Source organism: Microtus ochrogaster, unplaced genomic scaffold, assembly GCF_000317375.1.
Source record: "Microtus ochrogaster isolate Prairie Vole_2 unplaced genomic scaffold, MicOch1.0 UNK28, whole genome shotgun sequence".
Taxonomy (NCBI): Eukaryota; Metazoa; Chordata; class Mammalia; order Rodentia; family Cricetidae; genus Microtus; species Microtus ochrogaster.
In genome coordinates, this window is record NW_004949126.1 from 804,369 (window position 1) to 811,700 (window position 7,332).

Genomic DNA, 7,332 nt, shown 5'->3' on the forward strand with positions numbered 1-7,332 from the left:
CTGTAGGCCTCAGCCAACCCTGAGAAGCTTAATCGGAACAGACCACCCAAAGGAAGTTCTTAACTTCCAACCATTATCACCTGCCAGTGTAGGACCAAATAAAGGAATAGAATTTGGTGGCCAGTTTGGGGAATGTAATCAGATGGATTTTAGCAAGGCAGAGGGAATGGGGATGAAGGGCAAGTCCTACCAGAGCCACACGTTCAAGTGGGCTAGTTTTCCTTCAGGATTCATGGTACAAAAGTCTCCTTCAATCTCAGGAAAATAAATCAAAATATAAAGAGCTGGAGAGGGCAGCAGAGGAGTCAAGAAATTGCACACAGGTATGTCTCACCTTAAGAATGTGATGAGGAAAGGAAGGGAATGAGAATTGATGGCATGAGTGGATCAGGAGAAAGATGAAGATATTTGAGTAGAAGAGGGAATTATAGCATGTTTGAGTCACATGATAAAGGTAGCAAAGGTCTTAAATTAGGTATAACCAATGAAGGAAGACCTGTTTAAGTAGGAAGAAGCTTAAAGGTCTTCCTTTTACTAACTCCTTTCACATGGTAACAGCCAGTAGCTGCCCCTGCCACTTGAGTGTCACTGATATGGCCTCAGTTACTAAGTTCAATAGCTCCTAGTTTGTTTTTTTTATTTGCTCTTTTATTTTTGACATAGTCTTGTCTTGTTGTTTAGCCCAGACTAGCCTGAAACTCACCCTGTAGCCCAGCCTGACCTTGAACTCACAATTCTTATGTTTCTGCCCCCACAATGTTAGATTTCAGTAGAATTCCACTATGCCCAGCTTGCTTCTGATTCTTCATTCTCTCTTGCAGAGCAACTCAATGTCAATTTCTAGCCTCCCTCCCACTGGACTGTGGTGAAAATCTTCCTAGAGCCTTTCCCTGCTCAGCCCAGAGTTGGGCTCTGGTTCTAGGGTCACATGGCATGGCATGACATCAGGGCCTTCTAGTCGTCTGCCACTATCCAAAAGGATGTCCAAGTTGTCCTGTAACCTTGGCACCACCAAACCTTCAGCTTTGGCAGTCTTTGCTGCTCTTCCATGCTTTTTGGATGGAGACATCTACTGTGAGCCTGCCTGAGGTCCCCTTGCTGGAGGTACTCGGTGCCTTCCTACTGTGAGACTTGCTAGTTTTTCAGAAACTACTGCAAGGCGTGTAGATAGCCTTTGTTCTGAGCATCCTTAATCCCTCCCCGCCCTCTCCTTCACCCTTGGGTAGTTTCCTTGTATTCTCAAAGAACTTTTGTCCCTTTGTGTTATTTCAAGGCACTGCTTTAGATGATACCCCATTCTTTTCCTGCTCCTTCCAAGTCCTCTAAATTCTCTGAAGCTTTGAGGACTTGGTGACAGACAAAAACTGTTCTACTTTCTTTCCGGTCTCCAAATTCTTTGAATGGTTCCAGGACAGATAGCATGGAAGCAAATGTAGAAATACAGTGGAAGATATATGGGGGGAAACATATGCACATGAGTGTGCATGCACACACACACACACACACACACACACACAAATGGAATGCATATTACCTTTTACTTTCATAATCTTCAGAGAGCTCCATGATAGAGTTATTATTTATTACCTCTGCTTGTGGCACCACGGATGGTTAGTGAGTGTTGGAGTTACTGCCCAGGTTTATCAGAACAGTATGAAATAAAACTAAAAGTTCAGAATCTGAAACATTCTCAGTCTAAAAGAGCTACTTAAGGATGGTGGGGATGGTCCAGGAGGCAATGTGCTTCTTGTATGAGTATGAGAATAGGAGATCTCCAGCACCCACATGAAAATCAAGTCTGGCTGTACATCTCTGCATAGTGCTGGGTGAAGAATGGCAATAGGTGGGTCCCCAGGACTCACTATCTAGCGATGCTAGAAACCCTCTTCCACAGAAACAGCAGAGAAACATACCCAGTGTTGATCTCTGGCTTCTCTGCATGTGTGCATGAGAAAATACAACTTCGTATGCATATGGGCACACATGCATATACACATGATAAACATATATACACATATGCACATTGATGAACCCACTTGTCACCATCTTGGATTTAAAAGCCTTCCTATAGAAAAGATAAATTAGATCTATTCCTGTTTGTGATTAAATCTCTGTTTCTCAAAGACAACAATCATGCCTTTTTTTCAGGAAGTCATTATGACTAACTTGTTATGACTAACTTGTTATAATCCTGCCTGTTTTGCCTACCAAATCCCCCATTTGGAAACCCCTACCCCTTACAGTCAGGCTTTCTTTGATTCACCAGCTCTCAAATAATTACATGGAGACTTCTTATTAAAGCATGGCTTAAGCTTAGGTTTGTTCTCAACTAGCTCTTAAAAACTTAAATTAATACATTTATATTATTCTTTTTTTCTGCTACATGGATCATTACCTCTCTTCAGAACAGTTTCACTTCCTCCATGTCTGGCTGGTGAATCCCCCACCTCATAGATATTTCCCCTGAGTTTCTCTCTCTCCCAGAAAGTCCCACCTATCCTCTCCTGACTAGCTATTGGTCTTTTGGCTTTTTATTAAACCAATCAAAAGGTGCCTTGACAGAGATACATCAACATAATACACAAAAAGATTATTGCATAGCAAACCTTGCCTTCCTCATGTCCAAGGTTGATCTGTTGAACCTTACTTTTTAGGCAGAGACAGCCCATGTATATGAATTTTTATAATTAATTGCTTGCTTTAATTAATTTGGCCATGATGACTTGGGTAAGTGGTCTTTTTCCTCTAAACTAAAGGACTAATTAATGCTCACATTCTTGGGCTCATACATCCACGGGGATCACACATGCATCTTTGCATGCCTGGGCTCAGACATGCATACACCATATGTACACATATGCTCATATATAAATCCATTCAACAGTAATCATTGTATTAATTTTTGCCCAGTGATGGTGTTTCTGATGATGTAATAACATAGGTCTGAATGAGACAATCGAACAATTTAATAAGACATTGTGCTGTCTTTAACTTATTGAAGACTTTGAAGATCCAGATTAGCTTTGCTTTTTGGTGAAACAGGTTTAAAAGGACACTTGTTTTTTTTTTCTTTTTGTTACAGTGTTTTAGCACACAATCCAATGAATTTAGAATCACTCTTGAGTTCTGGGATTATATGTTTCTCATACCATGCCAGGCTTAAAACTGAACTTTGGTACAGATACACTATTTTGATAGTTCTAAAAATCACTGCCTTAACTTTAGACTTTCCAGAAAAGATTTAATAGTTAAATCTCTCTAATATACTGCTTATAAAATAATTTATAATAAATATTAATTCAAATTTTCAATTATGGGCAGTGGCTTAAATGTACAGGGAGCTCAGGGAAGCAGATTCTGACTGGAAGAAGACAACAGACTGACATAGAAAAAAATGAGTCCTGGACACATGCCTAGCAATGTGGTGTTTCCCTGTAGACATCAGCACACACTTTGTCTCTAATTTTACAGTCTCTCTACACTCGACTATTAATTGATAGTGTACTAGCATACAATCTGATATGTAACCCAGGGAAAGGCAAGAAAAGAGTAACAAGACAGACTATCATCAGGCTTTAGGAAAGAAGTTGAAAATATGTTTTATTCTTTTCAATCAGTGGTTCCAGCTTGACATCCACATGCAAACAACAGCAACGACAACAAGAAACTGACACACAAACCTTACAACTTTTACAAAAGTTAACTCAATAGGGATCATAGGTATTGTGATGGTTCAAATGAGAATGTCCCCCACAGGATCATATATTTTCATACTTAGTCCTCAGTTGATGGACTATTTAGGAAGAATTAGTAGGTGCAGCCTTGTTGGAGGAAGTGTGTCCCTGGGAGTGAGCTATGAGGTTTGAGAAGTCCATGCCAGGCCCAGATCACTTCCCCCATTCTGCCTGTGGATAAAGATGTAGCTCTCAGCTTCTGCTTCAGACGTATACCTGTCTTCTCCACACCATGATGATAATGGAAACCCTCTGAAAACTGGGAGCAAGACTTCAGTTAAACAGTTGCCTCGGTCATGATGTCTCTTCACATCAATAGAACACTAACTAAGACAGGCATAAATATAGAACACAAAGTAGTAGCACTCCTAGAAGACAATGTAAGAGAAATAGTGACAACATTCGGATTGGCAATGGTTTTAGGCAAGAAAAGAATCCATGTGAGAAAGAAGAGATAGGATGTACTCATTAAACTTAGTGGAGGAACTGGAGAGATAGTTCACCATTTAAGAGCCCAGCTACGTTATATCATAATTTCAAAAAATTAAAATAATAATAATGTTTTTTAAAAAAAGATCACTGACTACTCTTCCAGAGGACACAGGTTCTATTCCCAGAATCCACGTGGTAACTTAAAAATATCTCTAACTCTAGTTCCAGAAAATATGACAACTTCTTCTGGCTTCTATGGGCACAGCAGACAAAACACCAATACACATAAGATAAAACTAAATTTAGCTTTTAAAAAATTAAATTAAATTAATGGATTTAATTTTTAATCAGTTAATTACCTTGTAAAGTATACTATGACAAATATGAAAACACAAGCCAATGGGGAAAATGTTCGCAAAAGACATATTTATTGAAGAATTCTTATCTAAATGATCCAAAGGGTTTGCAAAATTTCAATCATATGGAAGCAAACAACCCAATTGAAAAAAGAGATGAACGTTGCAGATATTATACCAAGAAGACACTCAGAGAAAAGTGTAAAAACAATACATGTCCTATGTCATTTTCCCCAAGAGAAATACAATTAACACAGCAATAAGACATGCTCTTAAAATTTTCTTTTCCATGTATATATTTTGTCTGTATATATAAATATGGGCACACACTCAGTGGACTACATGTGGAGGTTAGGGTATAACCCTGAGAAATGTATCTTTCCATCATTTTGGCTGCAGGGATTGAACTCAGTCATCAGGCTTGAGAGCAATTACCCTTACCTTAATTACTATTCTATTGCAACAAAGAGACACTATGACCAAGACAGCTATTAGAAGAGAAGGGACTTAATTTGAGAACTTGCTTATATTTTCAGTGGTTTAGTCCATTATCTGTCAACTTTTGCCAAACTATGCAGATCTGTCTTCAAGACCTGGGATTTGAAGACCTTAAAAAACAGGCTGACTACAGTCTATTGCTATAGACAACTTTATTTTAGTTTTAGTGTACTTTTATATATGAATGAAACAAAGAAAGCAATGACCCATGGAAGACTGTTTGGTTTCAGAAAAACATGATCAGAAAAACATGTTAAAAAAATCAATAAGCACATATTAAATATTAACAGAGCAGTGCTTTCTCAGAATTTTCTCAGAACAAGCAAATCTAAATACAATCATCTGACACATACTATAGATTATATGTGGGAAAGCATGAAAACAAGACAGAAGGCTGCTGACCTAGGTTTTCTGTCCTGCCCAGTCCTGCAACCATTAAATCCCAAAGAATGACACAGAGGTCTACATAAGTTATCAACTGATTGGCCTAGTATCTCAGGCTTCCTATTAACTCTTATAACTTATATCAGCCCATTATTCTTGTCTGTGTTAGTCATGTGGCTTGGTACCTTTTTTGACAGTCACATCTTGTGTTCTCTGCATCTGGGGCACAACTGCTGACTGAGCTTTCCAGCCAGGCGGTGGTGGCACACGCCTTTAATCCCAGCGCTCGGGAGGCAGAGGCAGGTGGATCTCTGTGAGTTCGAGGCCAGCCTGGTTTAGAAGAGCTAGTTCCAGGACAGGAACCAAAAGCTACGGAGAAACCCTGTCTCAAAAATTAAAAAGCAAGCAAACAAACAAACAAACAAACAAACAAAAAAAACAAACCCTGAGCTTTCCTTTTCCCAGAATTCTCCTATTCTCATTGCTCAGCCTCTACTTCCTGCCTAGCTACTGACCAATCAGCATTTTATTAAAAATAATACAAGTGACAGGATAAAAGACCATCGTCCCACAGCAGAAAACCATATCCAGATTCAGGGTACACTGAGGATAGCACTCGGCACATCCTTTCATCAGATTGAGTTCTATAGCTATCTATGATCCAACATCCAGCACTAATAAACATGTCTTATAAATTAAATGTAAATATTTGTTTCAGGAGACACAAAATCACATCCAAGAAAAACCAAGGAGCAAAGTGCACCTTAGGTAAAAGACACTCTGCCATTTTTCCTGGAGCCTCTCTTCACAGTTCCCCAAGGCATCATGTATCATCCTTTTGATCTTGTCTTGGCAACCATCATGGTGGGGAGCACAGCAGCATGCAAGGCAGGTGCCAGAACAGTAGCTGCTTCTGCCTCCCAAATGCTGGGATTAAAGACATGTGCTACCAACACCTGGCTTCAATAGAAACTCTTACTCGTATCAGTAGGAATGCAAAATGATATAGCTACTGTTATCATTTATAAAATGGGTGACCCAAGACCAGTTGCATGAGGGGCAGTGGTCCCATGAGGGTCAACGGAGGGTGCCATTGGCTGGTGGGAGACTGCAGCCAGTAAGAAACAGATACATCATGCAGAGAGAGCTAGGGTATGGAGTTTATTTAGTGGGTATTGGGAATGGTATAAGACTAAGGGGTTATGGAGGGGAGGAGAGATGGGGAGAAAGAGAAAGGGGGATAGAGAAAGACAAAAGAGAAAGGAGAGAGAGGGGGAAAAGGGGGAAGGGGAGAAGGTAGAGAGGCAGTAGCTACCTCTTCAGAAAAGTACCCCAAAAGGAACTATCATTTTATAAGAATTGTATTATCTATCTTTATTTATATCAATTTTTTTATTGTGCTGGTATGGACTATTGACCATATAATTGGTCAAGTTGACAAATGCATGTAATGTGCCCAGATCATGGAGTCCCCCACAAACCTACTAGGAGACCGAGTACTGTATGCAAAAACTAAGAGTCTTTATTCAAGCTTAAGCTTAGATTCTCTGTCTGTCTGACACGTCGGTTGACAGCTGAGAGTTCCAAACCCAGTCAGGGTAGGGTTTTTATCCTAGTAGAGGTTGGGGTGAGGGGATTTCCAAGGTTCAGGACCCTGATTGGCTGACATTTGTCTAGGGGTCTTGACAAAAGGAGAATAGGTAAGTCCTGGGCTCAGGAACATCTGGTGGTTTTATCTAATCTTAATGATTGGAATGTCGTGTATTTCCCCTTTGATGCTGGCTGTCCCTGGGTAGTATCAGCTTATGGCTTTTCCTGGAACCAACGCTGCCTGATATGGCAGCTTGCAACATGGGCCCCATATGTGACCAGGCTGCCCTGGGCTCCACAACTTTATGTTTCAAAATCTTAATACTTAAGAAAAGGAT